The sequence below is a fragment of the Podarcis bocagei genome (genome assembly GCF_964188305.1).
Source record: "Podarcis bocagei genome assembly, chromosome: 1".
NCBI classification, from domain to species: domain Eukaryota; kingdom Metazoa; phylum Chordata; class Lepidosauria; order Squamata; family Lacertidae; genus Podarcis; species Podarcis bocagei.
The window spans coordinates 101079868-101096825 of record NC_138125.1 but is presented as its reverse complement, the minus strand read 5'-3'; positions in this window follow the sequence as shown (position 1 = coordinate 101096825).

Genomic DNA, 16958 nt, shown 5'->3' with positions numbered 1-16958 from the left:
TTCATCAGAGAAGTGTTGGAGGCAATAGAATTATGTGCCATCCAAGTCAATCAATCAATCAATCAATCAATCAAATATTTTTCTTTAAATTACAAGCAGGATTCTTGAGCAGGAAACAATGCATAGTTCACATGATGAATCTTGCTCAGCCAGTCCTACCATTAGGCAGAATGAGGCAGCTGCCTTAGATGGCAGTTGCTGAGGAGCAAGGAGCAGTGACAATGTGTTGGAGGACAGAGCTTTGGGTACCACATGGCCTGGTTTTCACTCCAAATTTAGCCTACTGCACTCAGGTTCACTGAAGGGTGCTATCTTGCTGCTACGTTTGAAGTAAAGACTCAGCAGCTGATCCAGTTGGCTTCTGTACATGGAATGGCAGGGGATGCCATCTTGCTTTTTGTCTCAGGCAGCAAAATGCCTTGAGCTGGCCCTGAAGAAAGTATAGTAAAAATCCCAGGAATGCAGAAAAGCTTTTGCAACTTCAGAATGTGGGAAGGTCTGCAAATAATGCAGTTCTCTGGCATTTCACTTCTCTGATAAGTAATCTCGCCTTTCAACAGTGATAAATAAGCTTGAGAGGGGACAATGGCAGAATATGCCGTGCTTGGAAAATAAGTGGCGAAAACAACATTATTTTTGCCCACATTTTTTTCCTAGCACCCATAGCTCCAAAACCAATAAAGTGAGCTTTTTGTCACAAGGCTGTATTTATTTTTCTCTCCTCATCCCAAAGTGCTTTGTGTGTGAGATTAAAAAGCTTCAAGTCTCGGGCCATCTGGCAAGCCAAATGGATTTAGTGCACAGGATCATTGCCAGATGTAAGCCAGTTGTAAGTTGGATTTTTGAACATTGAAAGTGCCTGGAGCTCTCTGTCAGTTATTTCGAGAAGACCAAGTTCCAGCTTTCCAAATTAATGTAAATATTATTTGAACCTACTGGCCTCCTTCACATGGTTTAAGGGCATTTATTTAGCCAGTTTGAATGTGGAAGCAAGGCACCTGTATAAATTTTGTGTCAAATTTGAGAATATTGATCAGACTGGGTGCAGAAGTAGATTCTACAGTACTCACTTCAGTTTCTTGAAATTGCTTAAATTAGGACACTGTATTTCTGTATTTGATATAGCATTCCCCAGGTAAGTTTTCATCTACATTAAAGACATGAACCAGTATTTTTATATTTATCTTAAATGGACCCACAGGGTATTTTGCTAGTTTGCATACTCTTGATCAAGGATCTTAAGTGATGGTACAATCCTATACATCTGTACACAGAAGTGCATCCTGCTGAGCTCAATGGGGCTAACTCCTGGCAGGGTACTGCAGTCTCAGTTTGTATGTACTGAAGGTGTAGACCATGAAGATCATATTCTCTGCAAAGCCTGTTCTTATAGGAGCGAGCAAGGAGACATGAGGCACTTCAAAGTAGATTTTTCTGGGTCTTCATAGCAGGAATTCATTAATGAGGTGAAGAAGAGTAAAGAGCAAAATATAAGTGGCAAATTATATTTGGATGTTTAAGGCAAAATGAATTAAATCCTGGACTTTGGTCAGCTCCGGAATGAAAACAACAAGGTATTTTAACATTTTGTTAGGTAAAGGTAAGGTAAAGGACCCCTGGATGGTTAAGTCCAGTCAAAGGCAACTATGGGGTTGCAGCGCTCATCTCGCTTTCAGGCCGAGGGAGCCAGCATTTGTCCGCAGACAGCTTTCTGGGTCATGTGGCCAGCAGGACTGAACTGCTTCTGGTGCAACAGGACACTGTGACAGAAGCCAGAGTGCACAGAAATGCCGTTTACCCTCCTGCCACAGCGGTACCTATTTATCTACTTGCACTGGTGTGCTTTCGAACTGCTAGGTTGGCAGGAGCTGGGACAGAACAATGGGAGCTCACTCCGTTGCAGGAATTTGAACCGCCGACCTTCTGATCAGCAAGCCCAAGAGGATCAGTGGTTTAGACCACAGCACCACCCACTTCCCTTTTAACTTTTGTTAGTCCAATATTGAATCAGTGCAGTGGACTTCATGGTGGCTGTTGCATTCCCCATTGACCGCCTTCTTTCCTACAAACACTCTCATGTTATTCCCTAACCACAACTCCACACTGGCTTCACCATATTGGTTAAGAAACTGGGATTCCCATATTTGAAGGAACATTTTTTATATAACCAATTGCTTAATAGCAATTTTGTCTTATAAAATAGTTCTCCATAATAATGGATATAGCAGATACAGCTTCTGTGCAAGTAAAGAACACAAAGGTGTAAGGCGTCATTTGCATACTGACCTCAGTGAGGCTGTTAGGACTGCCTAGCCTGTTCCCCAGTCCACAAAACCAAATGCTATTCTCAAACTGCTTTGCAATCCAGAAAATGGGGATGCAACACTCAAAGAGCCGGCTCTGTCTGTACAAGCTGTGGCTTTCGGGATGAGCTTGGAGTGCATTTTTATGGCAAAATGCACATTTATTGTGCATATTTAAAATATAATTGAAAGGGCTGGCAGACTTCATTCTCATTCAAACTAGGTTTAATTATCATATGCTTTTTTGTTAGCAAAAATGCACAATAACAGCACTTCAGTGCAATGAAGGCAATAAGAGCACAGCAAGAGAATGCAAGATTACACACTGGAAAAAGAAGAAGAGAGAATTAGATGTGTTTTGCCTGCCATGCTCCAAGAAGAAACCTTGCGAGAGAGGAGGGTGGCTCTGGAAGTGGGGGGGGGGGAGAGGTGGAGGGGGAAGGCTATAGTCCTTGAAATTCATTTGTCTGAAGATATTAGCAATTTGCTTCTTATGCAAACCCATTTTTTTGGGGGGGGGGATATGCAGAGGGAATTACACAAATACAAGATCTGAAATAAATGAGGAGCAGCAAATTGAGCAAAAGGTGGATTAGAACTAAATCTTTTGTTCAAAGAGTGATTAAAAAGCATTATGTCGGATGAAGTCAATCGAGAGCTTAGCTGGATGAACTTCCTGCTCAGCCTTCCTTCCATTTGTTTTGTCACAAATGAGGGAAGAGCAGGCAGAGGGTTTTGGTGTCTTGATTCTGATAAGGGGAGGGATGGAGGCTGAATAGCTAAGGTGGCAACACATTTTTTTAGCCCATTCTCCACATTCTTCCACATGCCCCCTTGCTGTTGCTGCTTTGTCTGTTCCCACAGCCTGCCTTCTGAAAAAAAGAAAGCTACAGCCATCACCCCAAGCAAAACTGCAGTAATATGCAAAGGGACAAACTTGAAAATGCAACCAAGAGCAAAATAATAGTGATGCCAAACAATAAGGGCCGTAGCTCATTGGTAGAGCATCTTTCTTGCAGGTGGAAGGTCTCAGGTTCCACCCTCAATATATCCTAGCTGAGCTGAGAAGAACCACTGTCTTAAACATCTTAGTCAGTGTGGACAGTCTTGAGCTAAATTAGGGGTAGGGAACTTCCAGATGTTGCTGAACTACAACTCCCATCAGCCACAACAAGCATGGCCACATCTGCAAGTCCACTGGTTTCCCCCAACCCCACAGGCTGGATGGAGCAATGTTCTGAGTTGGTTTAAGGTCGCTCCCCATCTTCTTCTCCTATGCTTTGCACACCAACTTGTGCTGCTGCTACTTGTTTTTTAAGGTCTGGCCTTGTTTTATGTTCTTTATTGCTTTCAGGGTTTTGTTAAAACGTCGTTTTGAATGTTTGCATTTTTTAAGCCACCTCGAATGCTTTACTAGTTCCCCAGCAGGAAGCATGCCCACACTTTACAAACAAAGCACCAATGTGTCATGGAAGAATGATGCAAGCAGTGCTTTTCCTGGCAGTGGGATAAAGTAATGGGAAAAGATTCAGAGGCAAGATATATTTGCTTATTGGGCTGCTAGTAAAGGTGCACAAGGAGCCAGGAAAAAGGTTGTTTAACTTACTGAGCAATCAGATACATGCCTACTTGGATGCAAATCCCATAAAGTTCAGGTGGACTTATCCCCAGATAAGTGACTGAAGGGTTGCAGCCCCAGTTAGTAATGAAGATTTACTGGTGTTGAATACTTTTCCCTGTGTATTTCTCCATACCCTCCAACATTGCTCCAATGAAAATAGGGAAGTCCTGTTCCAGAATGATAATTTTACTATTTGTACCCCACACATCTTACTGGGTTACCCCACCCACTCTGAGTTTAATAAAACATTAAACTTTTTTTTAAACTGACCTATACAGGATTGCCTTCAGATGGCTAGGGGGTCGGATAACTCTGTACACTTTCTCTGATGAAAATAGGGACACCCTAAGGAAAAATTGGGACATTCTGGAATCAAATCAGAAACCAGGACGGCTTCTCTAAATCATGGGCATCCCTGGAAAATGGGGACACTTGGAGGGTCTGTTTCTCCTTTGTGTCACAGAGTCCCTTGCCACCTTCTGCTTTCCCAAGGTAAGGCTTTTCTCTCCACAGGGGAAGAGGAAATGGTACCAGGCTACAGGGAGCTGCATTTTTGTGCTACACTTATAGAAAATTGCCCGCTTGAAATGGGCGCAGTGGCATAAAAGTGCTTTAGGAGCAAACTTGGAACAAAGGCCACACATTTCTTACTACAGTGTATTCTCTTGACTTTTAGGAAAGAAGGAAGGCAGTTAGGCAGGATATAAGGGGAAACAAAGATAATATATCTACTTAAACATTTTATAAATTTAATTATAATTTAACCTGTTGTCTGTGACAGTGTCCTATTCAATAATTCTAGAATAGTTTCTCATGTTTTTGCAGTTTAATTGGAGTTTGTATATAAGCTGTTCTTGTCCATCTATGGTTAAACCAATATCAGAAATGGCATTTAGATGAAACTGCCCCTTTAACAAATAAAAATAAAAAATGCCTGAGGCTTTCTCCCAACTAAGACAGAATAAGGCAAGCAAAAATCATTTAAGCACTGGACATTTCTAAAATATTGCATAAATTGTCTGGCAAAGTGTACACAAGGAATTAAAGAAGGCAGATGCCAGAAAAAAGCTTAGAGTCTATTTCCCCAGGGGCAGGGAAAATATTGAAGGAAATCATAATAATTCAGAACATGTGATTAAGAAATTAGATTTTATTTTTTTAAGGCCTTAAGCACCCCAAGGAGTTTATAGAATCCACCTGAGAAATCTGAAAGAAACAGAAGCTGAGATAAAGCTGTCTAGTCAATATATCTAAAGCATAGCTTAGCCTCTTTTCAACACAGTGTTTTCTATTTTATTATTTTTATTTTAGCATAATGTTTTTTATTATGGAAAGACTCAGGATTACAGTATTTAGTATTTTACATAAAACTTCTTATTAAAATAGAGTCATCCTCTGTTAAAGGTATAGGTTGGTTGCTCGAGAGCAATCAGGCAATATGCTGCAATAGACTGTTTTAAAGCTTTCTTATGGTGATAAAAACCTTTGGAAAGCAGAGCGCCTCTATTCCATGTCTTGCTGATTCACTGGCAAAATCTGAGAGTGGGCGGTCCTTAAACCTTCCCCAGCAATGTAATTTCTTGACACCCAGTCTGCGCCTCCCCTCTCTGCGCAGAAGCCTACTGCGCAAGGAAGGTGTGGGTAACAGAGGACCTCTCTCCTCCCCGCTTTGCCCAGGCAAGGTGTCCTGGCACCGCCGAGCCCTGAAGCTCCTCTCCACTGGAGGCGTGGTTACTCTCCTCCGCTGCTGAGGAGGTGCTGCTTCCCATGATCTTTGGGGGTTCTCTGTAATCCATTTGGCTTTCCCCTCTCACCCCTGAGCCGATGGCAGTTCCCTGACACCCTCTTTTTCACTTTTCATTTTTGCAGAGAAATTGGCTTCTCTTTGGAGTCTTAACTTCACCTCTGCCTATGGGCTTGTGCATACTGCATGTGCACTCAGTGCTGGATGCAGGCACCTTTCTGGGGTGTTGTACACAAGACATCATACCCATGTTGTCCCTGCCTCACACTATTTGCCAGTCTAATGCATATCTTGCTGGAAAGGCTAGAATCTGTTTTGTGCTGAGAATGCACCTATCAAGTGCTTGCTGCTTAAACAGAGCACCTTCTCAGGTCGCCTCCTATATTGGGGGCAGGCCTATGGACATTGCAGGGCTGTACAACACCCACTCTCCAGGTTTAATTTGTCTGTGAACGAAACAGACAAAATAGGAAGCAGTACAGTAACTTAGTGCCTGATGAATGTGTATCAGTATATCAACACACCAGTTTCCAGCCCACCCCTTTCAAAAGACTTCTTTTTATTTTAAAGCTAAGTCTGTGCAATTGCTAACTGAGAGGATGGGAATAGAGAACAGCATCACACACTAGTTTGAAAATATGCCCACCTGTGTGTGCTGACCACACAAATAGTAGCTTTTGCTTCAGATGACATCCTTGCACAAAGGTGTGTACAATTGAAAACTGCTGTGGACAAAGGCCCACGGTGGAAAAAGGAGCCCTGTGTATTTCAAAGGATTCATGAGTATGCAGCCTACACACACATGTCCAACATCTGCATTATCTACTCCACATGGAACTATTCCATATGGGTGACCATAAGCTCAATACATTACCAGAGGTACTCACTAACCATTAGACAGCAAGCTAAAATGCTGCCAGAGGCCAAGGGGCGGCTTCGGGCACCCCTTCTACAAAAAGCTGGGCCATTCACCAACCATCAAGCCATGTTTGTCGCATCACTTGTGATTTTAAAAAATAATAACAACACCATGACATCAATTGTGGAAGCATCCTTGTTTTCAGTACTCCTACCTTTGAGATGTTGTTGTTGTTTAGTTGTTTAGTCGTTTCCGACTCTTTGTGACCCCATGGACCAGAGCACGCCAGGCACTTCTGTCTTCCACTGCCTCCCGCAGTTTACTCAAACTCATGCTGGTAGCTTCGAGAACACTATCCAACCACCTCGTCCTCTGTCTTCCCCTTCTCCTTGTGCCTTCCATCTTTCCCAACATCAGGGTCTTTTCCAAGGAGTCTTCTCTTCTCATGAGGTGGCCAAAGTATTGGAGCCTCAGCTTCACGATCTGCTCTTCCAGTGAGCACCCAGGGCTGATTTCCTTAAGAATGGATAGGTTTGTTCTTCTTGCAGTCCATGGGACTCTCAAGAGTCTCCTCCAGCACCATAATTCAAAAGCATCAATTCTTCGGCGATCAGCCTTCTTTATCGTCCAGCTTCCACTTCCATACATCACTACTGGGAAAACCATAGCTTTTACTATACGGACCTTTGAGATAGCAATAAGTAAAAAATCTGCCCCAGAGTCTGTCTCTAAAGCCCAGGAATGTTATCACTGATATTCAGCCACATGTTGCTGAACTACAAATACCACCATCCCATTGGCCATGCTTGCTTGGGCTGATGGGAACTGTAGTTCAACAACATCTAAGGGACCAAAGGTTGCCTGACTTCAAAGGAGCAAGTGAAGCTATGTGGCTGCAGGGATATATTGCACACCTACCAGTGGATGCAGGGCTAGCCTAAGACATTTTGCTGCCTGAGGCAGAGAGTCAAATGACATCTACCTACCCATGTGATGGTGCCGAGTACCCAAGGCCAGCCAAGTTACTTTTGGACCTGAGGCAGCCTCTCCCTGGCAATAAGAACAATAAGTTAAATAAATAAGCATTTGCTGCCCTTTCATGATGATCAAAACCAGTGGCCTGAGACAGCTGCCCCACTCTGCCCAAGGGTAGCACTCGCTCATAGCCGACCTGAAAACAGCAAGATGAGATTATATTACACCAGTCTTTAAAAGCATCAGTGGGTCAGTATGGTATATTGGTTAAAGTGTTGGACTAGGACCTGGGAGGCTTGAGTTCAAATCCCTACTCAGTCATGAAATTCACTGGGTGACACAGAGATTTTGTTACCCCCTGCGTTATTTTAAAGGTTACTGTTTATATATATATATGATATTTGTATTGTGTTTTGAAAATGTTGTTAGCTGTCCTGGGCTCTGGCAAGAGAAAGGGCAAAGTATAAGAACAATCAATAAGTCAACAGTAAGTAGTTCATCTTTACAAGCTGAGTGCCTCAGGCCTACGGGACACAACAACACAGCAAATTCTTAAGTAAACAACTGTCCTGTTTGTCATTGGCATAGCTGTCAACGTTTTCCCTTTTTTAAGGGAAATTCCCTTATTCCAAATAGAATTCCTCACAAGGAAAGGGAAAAGTTGACAGCTATGGTCACTGGATGTGTAAAATATATGGCTGTCAATGGTGCTGCTAGGCTTTAGTACTGCCAGTGCAGCCGGACAAGGTTACTTTTTGAAACCAGTCCAGGGCTTTATTTTGTGAAGTCCCCAAAGCCGCACAATCCCCTTCATTGAAGCAACTAAGTCAAGGGGAGCAGAAAAAAGGGGAAAGCCATTTTCCTTAGCATGAGAAGAATCTAAAGCTGTCTCTCTCCACCCCCACCCCCACCAAATTAACTGCCACCTTCTACACATGCACACATCTCTGTGCATGTGTGCGTGCACACACAGCTGGGGAGAATGGTTCATTTCTTCCAAGCTCTGATGCAAATACCATTAAAACACAGAAATTCCTCACCTATCACGAAAATGTTTCCTAGCAAGTAGCTGCCATGTCTGAGATAACTACTGTTCACCTGGGACTATCAAACAGCAACCTAACAAAGGGAACAGCCACTTAGCAGCCACCCTAAGAGGCCTGTTCACTGATTACACTGGGCAGAGGTTTAAACTGTCTCTACACACATGCAAGTGTTTGTGTGAAAGAGTGTACATGTGTTCATTTGTACATCTAAACTATTGTGTGTAAGCAGTCTGCATACTTGTCAAATGTTACATGGGTATAACTGTACAAGTGTACAGCTCAACTATTAGCATACACAGGAAGGCAGATTATAAACCTGAATGTAATCTCTGGGCACCTCTAAATTCTTCCTCTATTGCTTCAGAGGATCTCCTTTTGATTTGCCCATTCACTGAAAATGATGCAAGCTGCATAGAAACTCCCAAGGTACAATCTGTACCTTTCACTTATCTCCTTCCCTTGGTTTTCCCTCCCCATTTTAAACTTTTGCTTTCATAAATGGACATCTGCAATTTCCACATTGGCTCCCTTCCTAATGACTGTATTATTAGCTCTATTTTCATCTGTTCTCAGCTGTTTAGCTTGTATGGACTTGTTTTGGCCGCTCTGCATATAGCAAATAAGGCAGCTGAAATGAGTTCACTGGGGCCAAAAAGGAGAGTGCATCCAACAGCAAATGGTCGGAGTAACAGTGTTAACTCCTTCCCATCCTGCATCCCTCTGCAGAGATTGTGCCACTGACTTTGAACCTTCCTGCAGATTTACATATGTGCAGCAGGGCAACACTTTAAAAACTGGCCATATGGCTGATAGCAGCTGGGCCATAAGAGAAACCTCTATTAGCAAAAACTAGACACAGAAGGTGTTTACCAAGTAATGTATGGTCCATTCCAGTCTTAATTAAAAGGATACAATGGCAGCCTAAAAGTTATTTGACCGGTGTCCTTACCATTTGCCATTTTGCAAAATAATAGGCATACATTTCTACACTTTATTACTATAGGTATTACAGTATCTTTAATCTGTCTGTATTGTATTGTACCGATCAACTGATTTAATTCCAAGGCAGCATGAAAGGCATCAAAGCAGAAACAAACAAACAACATTACATCATCAGATAGAAAAATCAGCAGGTAAAACAAAATAGCAATATCAGCAGAGAAATAGGGTTAGGGTAAATAGACAGTTGTTTATTGTATCAGCTACAGGTAAGTCACTACATTTAGTACTGGGCAAGCCTTTCTAAGGATGGCATTCTATTGATGAGATGCCACCATCAGAAGGATTTCTTTCCTGGCCATTTCCGCCATCTCCAGACCTCTCTGTCTTGGCCTCAGGATTATCCCCATTCCACATCCATCCAGGGCCACACCCTTTCTCACCAAGCCGCACCCCTCACTGACCCTTTAACTCCTACAATGGTTTTTACTTGGCTGGCTGGAAAACAGAGAGGGATTTGTTTATAGAAGGAAGCCTACTGTGCAAACCTTTCTTGTCCATCCACTTTTGCTTCTGGCTCTGTGTGATCAGTGGCCCCGGGAAGGTTGCCTAGAAAAGCATGTAGCCCTCAAACTTGAAAAGGTTCCCCATTGCAGATCTAGAGTTGCTTGTCATCAGTACAATCAGCATCTCCCTGACGCTTGTACAACATTTGACATGCCAAGCCCAGATTTCTTATTTTTGTTTATTCCTTTCTTCTTTCTTTTTTGTAAAGAGGCTTTTAAAGCACTTGGTAAAGTCAATATACCTAACTTTTGTGGGCCACTAGTAAGCTTGATTTACCTAGAATTAAATGTAGTTTGGATCCTGGTTGTCAAAAAGAAAATATTCAATGGGGCTAATCAGTCTTCCTGATTGCTTTCTTTACATACCTATTGCCAACCATATATTAATTAAGCCCTGTCATCAAAACTAATTATAATTTCCTTGTGACTCATCTATTTTGAGCAAGATGAAAGGAAAGAGAAAACAAAGGGTAGACTCAGAGAACACTGACAAAATGATAAGCTTACCCTGAAAAACTTTTTCTCCCTCTTGACATTAGACAAAGGCCTCTAATGGGCAAAAGCCAATAAGGGATGTGAATTTCAAAAAGGGCTGTTGGGTAATAATAGCAATTACCAGACTGAAGAGAAATTTGTCTAAAATTCACTTGAAAAGGAGGAGAAATTAAAAGTCTGGAGATGATCAGTTTATATGCGTCATCATACTTCAGAGCAAACACCTACCGCAAAAATTGAACAAGGGACTGTTCCTTGGAGCACATCTAAACTAAATATAAATTTATATATTGTGATGCTCTAGATCTCATGAATCTCCTTCTGAAATAACTCTCATAGAAGGACTGCTTATTCAAAATATTATGTTTGTAGTAGAAATCCATATGGATCTTGCAGTGAAGAACCAGCAGAATGTGATATCCTGTCCTCCAGTGGTTAGTCATGACAGCTGACCTGAACCCAAGCTCCATGTTTAGAGGCAGTATATCTTTGAGGTCCAAATGCTGCAGACAAAAGAATAGAAAAAAGGCCAAAACAATCATCCCTTGCTTGTGAGCTTTCAGAAGTATCTAGTTAGAAGCTGATACACCAAGTGTGGAGGACTTCTGTCCTTCCAACTGTTGCTCAACAACTCCCATCATCCTTGACAATTGGCTATGCTGGCTGGGGTTGATGGGAGTTGGATTCCAAGAGTCACATGCTCATAGACCTTGGCTGAACCATCAAAGTAACCAATGAATTCTTATGCCCCCAACATGGGTAAGGAAGAAACAGAAATCTGTTGGTTTTTCATTATTAAGAAAACCCCAAACATCATGGAGACGTGATCACATTATATCATTTCACAGCCTCTGCAATAAGTGCAGGAGGATTGATTTTCTTTTAAAGGGAAAAAAAACACCCCACAATAAACTTTCAAGCACATTGATTTGTTCTCAGGAAATACTCCTACAGAATGAAGGTAACCTAACTGAGATTATAGTTACATCTGAGGTTTATATGCTGAGAGGGGCTGCTCTCTTTTAATAACCAGCAATTGAATCGGTTAATGCATTTTCTTTTTAGAGTGCATCAATGTATTTATAGATTTTTTTTCTGGAGTACTGTAACTGGCTTAACAGTGCAGAGTAGAGTAATTAGCCAATATTGGAAGGCTTGGTATGTGCAGATGGGATCTCAATGGATTGTAGTTGGTTTGATGTGAGCTTTTATGCTAGTTGGCCTAGAAATCCAAAATGACCTCACACATCAATAAGACGTTTGAACAGTGAGCCATCGCATCTGTGTCCCTTTGTTTCGTTACAACAGCATTTCACTCTCTCCTGAATTGTCTGACAATGAGTAGGCAAATTTGTCTTAGGGCTGAGGTATTTATGGGAGCACTGTCCAAAATAGAAGTCCAATAGAGGCAATATGGGATATTCCTTTCTGGGTTGTGCAAAACATGACTTGGTTTGCTTCATCTGGTTTCTACATGAGTCCTTCATTGTTTGTGTCGACTCTCGTCATCTCACTGTAAAGTTTTCAGGGAGACCAGTAGCCCCCAGAGAATTCAGTCTCATGATAAATTTGTCTGCAGCTGGTTAGACAATTCAGGAGAGAGTGAAATAAGTGTCAGTTTAGCCAGACAGCCTGAAAAGGCAACTATCCAGAGAAACCCATGCAAAACAGGAAGTACTATCTACATCACCCATCTCCAACCTTGTGCCCTCCATGTGTTATGGATCACAACTCCCAACAGCCCCAGTGAGTCCATGCAGAGGTGTTGTCAAGCTGTTGGAGGTGAAGACTGATCTTTGTTGTGCTGTGATAGGTTGCAGACTATGTGGGAGTCAAGTCCAGGAATATATGAACAAAACAATACATCAGCAGAGCAGTGGGGTACAAATGATTTCTGTTTAATGTCAATGTTAGTTATTCACTTGACTTGAGCAACAGCATTTTTCAGAAAAGGTTGGACTTGGCTGAGATGGCAAAGTTAACATGTTTAATTAGAGAAAAGTCATTACTGACATTTATTCAGGACTGGAAACTTCTTGTGGACTTTTTGCATGAAAGAGAAAATGAACTTGTAATATTGGGATTTGAAAGCTGAAAAAATACTGGCTTATAGAAGATAGAATGGTTGGATGTTAATGACTGAATACTATACTTAGCTGCATGACAGAACCAGAAGTCTTTTGATCTTTCTTTCTTCCTTCCTTCCTTCCTTCCTTCCTTCCTTCCTTCCTTCCTTCCTTCTCTCCTTCTCTCTTTCTTCTCCCTTTCTCTTCTTTTGCTTTTTCTTCCTTCCTTCTATTCCTTTTGCTTTTTTGTTCTTTTTTAGATTAAGTATTTCAGTGTATTATAGAAAGATAGTTTGTGATGTGTATGAATTTTTGTATATCTTCAGACAAGTACAAATAAAAATACTACTTTTTAAAAGGGGGGGCATTTTTCAGATAAACCTCATTTCAGTATCCACACAAAATAAACAAGAATAGGTTGCATAGCCTCCAGCTTGTATTTCAAGGTAAAGGCCTTCAAAGGTGACTGGTAGAATCTCAAATGAGAGTGATAGAGCACTGCCAAAATGGACACAAATTCTATTGGGAGCCAGTGTGCTACGGTCTCCACCAAAAAGGTTTCTCAGCATTCTTCCAAACCAGCCTATACACATATTGAAAGCCAGACCATTAGTCCATCTAGCTCATTATTGTCTACACTGACTGCCAGTGGCTCTTCAAGGTTTCAGACAGGATTCTCTTCTGCAGCCCTACCTGGAGAAGCCAGGGATTGGACTTGTACCTTCTGCATGCAGAATGGAAGCTCTGCCTCCAAGCTATGGCTATTTCACAGTCTGGTGTAGGGCATGTTTTAGTAGGCTAGTCTAAAAGATACAAAAGCAGCTATGAGGGTGAACAGGATTGAATAAACAATAAAGGATTTCAATCTTCTTCCGAAGCAGAGTTGGTAAAAAGCATTCCTGGCCATGCTCCAGCACAGAATGTGATTGTGAATCACTTCCTTCGCTTATTCATAGGCAACGTTCCAGGATATTCCAATGTTGAGTAGGGGGAGCTTCATTTATTTCTTTTGATGGTCCACATAAAGCACCAGGCACACCAGATGTACAGTTATTTCCTGGATTTCTCAGTCAAAAACGTGAAGCGCAGAATCGTTTTCATTTTTAAAAAATACTGGTGTGATGCGTGAGTGAAAGATGTGTGAAGAGATCATGCTTATCCACAAACCTTTTCAATTAAATTCTTATTAGTGAGGCTCTCTCATACTGGAGAACTCATGGACATGCCCACGGCAATCATGTTTTAATACATTTCAGCTGTTCTGTTTACAATGGCATGCTCTAAACAAATAATACTTGTTCTCCTAATCACTTACTATAAATAGGGTGATTTGTATAGTTGCTCAGGACCCACACATATGTCTCCTCTCTTGTTTAACCTTCTCCTTCTTTCCAGTTTAGCATTTCCTGAGTCCCACATGTGTGGCAGCGCCCTCATGTAAAGTGGTAGCAGAATAACACAGCTGACACCACCACCACCACAGCCCTCAGTTCCTTCCTTAGTCTATTTGTCTATTTTCCTGCAAGCTGGAGCTGTGGTCCAAAAAAAAGCTGGAGACCCTAGTTTGGGAAACACTGGTTTAATTGGATGAGTTGTGTTTGTGAACACTGACTGAACTGTCTTAGACCTTCAGTAATAGTAGAATTGACACCTGCTGAAGTTCCCCTTCCAGCAGAGTTACTGAAAAGCAGAAAGTCTGCAATTTTGATCTTCTGCTCATCTGCACACAGTACAGTGGTACTTCGGGTTAAGTACTTAATTCGTTCCGGAGGTCCGTACTTAACCTGAAACTGTTCTTAACCTGAAGTACCATTTTAGCTAATGGGGCCTCCTGCTGCTGTCGCACCGCCGGAGCACGATTTCTGTTCCCAATCTGAAGCAAAGTTCTTAACCTGAAGCACTATTTATGGGTTAGCAGAGTATGTAACCTGAAGCATATGTAATCTGAAGTGTATGTAACCTGAGGTACCACTCTATAAGGCTTTTTGCCAAAGTGCAAGACAGAAAATGATCCTGGAGATGCTGTTCATGGTACCATGAGATACCTCAGCCAACAGGAACTCCTGCAGAGAGATAGATAAGCATTTTGTTTCCAGAGTATATGTTCCGAGCAGCAAAGCTTGAGTTTCTAAATAATTACAGTTGCTTTTGCTAATTTTTCCCCCCATTTTCAGCTACCGTTTTCTGTTCTACTTCCTGCCATAAATTGTTAGGTAATGGCGCTGGGGGCCATTAAACAGGTGTTAGATGGCCCTCCTGAGATTTCAGCACCTCAGTAGAAAGTGAAGCAATTTTCACATTAAAAGACTGCAAAGCGTTCAGGGACAATTGGAGATGAGAAATGCTACATATATCCAAGATTCTTATATTACATGCTGGAAAAAATATATTATGCAACTAGTGAAAACATCTGCTGTATTTTGAGAGTCAATGCACTTTATAGATATAAGCTCAAGAAATAATTCCATTATAGCCAGTGAGGAAATTTCTTACAACACACACACACACACACACACACACACACACACACACTTCTAGTTTTCAATCAGGATTGAAAATTGAAAGCTGGGGAAGTATTAATTTTGTTATTTTAATGGCTTCCTAGAAATGGGGAAGAAAATTAAAATAATATTTTTAAGAAATCAAAATTCTCAAGAATAAACAAAATTACCAACATAGCTTTAGAAACAAGTTTCTGCCATTCCACACTAATAGATGTTCCACACTGAGAAAAATAAAGGAAGCAAATACATACAGAAATATCTCCTGCCCCTCACAACAGATTCAAAACTCTTTGATTCTTGTTAAATGTCACATCAGAACCAGCTTCATGAGTTCAGAATTGCCTAAGAATCTTGTATTTATGAAGCTATCCTGGCTCACCTTACACAGCTATTTTACGCTTGTATTCTTGTATTGGATAATGTATTATTATTATTATCCTCATAAAGTACATGGCAGGGAGAGAAAGAGAAAAATTATATTGGTTGATGTCAAACTACAACCTGGAGACCAGGGTTCAAACCATGAAGCTTACTGGATGACCTTGGGCCAGTCACAACCTACTTCACAGGGTTGCTGTGAGATAATATGAAGAATGCCAGGAGAATCACGTATGCCACCTTGAGTTGCTTGGTAGTAAAGTGGAACAGAAACCTAATAATAAATAAATAAGCTTGCATAAGACTACACACTAAGCTGATGGCAAAGGTGATATTCAAACCGGCAACTTTCTGATGCACTGTACAGACTTTATAGTGTTCCAGCATCCCACAACCTCAGCATTCCTCCTAAGAACCCTGCAAAGTAGGTCAGTGTTGCTATCTTGTATCGCAGAAAGACGGTGGTGGTGCAGAAGCTGAGAGGTGGTAAAATTCATAACGAAGACAAGATCTGAACTGGATTATTTCAGGTTCCTGCTGCTATAATGTTCCCAAGCTCTGACCCAAACCTATTGGTTGTCAAGGGGAAAGGCGGAGAAGTGCCTAAAAGGAGTGCAATGTTGTGTTCTTACTGCTCTTTGCTGCCCCCCCCCCCCGTTACAACCATAGCTATTTGAGCTAAGGGTTACGTTTACACCAATCCTAATCACAATTAATGCTAACCAGAGTTCTGATCTCGCTCTGAATTTGAAATGAACCTGTAAACCCTGGTTAACATGGAAACACCTTAGCATTAACTATTGCTTAGGGCAGTACAAACTTAAGACTGTGTGTGTGTGTGTGTGTGTGTGTGTGTGTGTGTGTTTATACTGGAACTTGGAAAAGAGGGACAAAGGGAACCGCTGTCACATACTGAGACAGTCTATTGGTCCATCTAGCTCAGTACAGTAATGCCTACACTGGCTAGCAGAGAATCTCCAGGTTTTTAGAAAGTAGTCTCTCCCAGCCCACTCCAGAGATGTTGAGGATTGAACCTGTTCACAAAGCCCACTGAGCTACAGGCCTTCCCAAATAAATTGCACAATTTCATGGCCAGTTACCAATCTCCTAACTGTTACTAAAGGATCGGGAGTATTACATTTGTGCTGGCCCTTAGCCATTACATTGCAATAGTGGCACTTAGCTACTAATCAAATACTCTGTTTTAAAAGAGAATAAATTAGGAGGGTAAGCAAATACAAAAGAAACAGCTTCCCATTTGATTACTAGGCTTCCATTTGTATATAATTTGACTGGGAGTGAACCCAGCCTTTCAATTTTTATTCTTATTTTTAGCCTCTTGGGCCAAGGACCTTGTAAGCCAAATTTTTCGCAGGCTGCAGATTTTTACGGCCAAGTTATAACTCACTGAAAAACAGGGGGCTTAAAATGGAAGGGCTGACAAAACTTTAAACTACAGCGT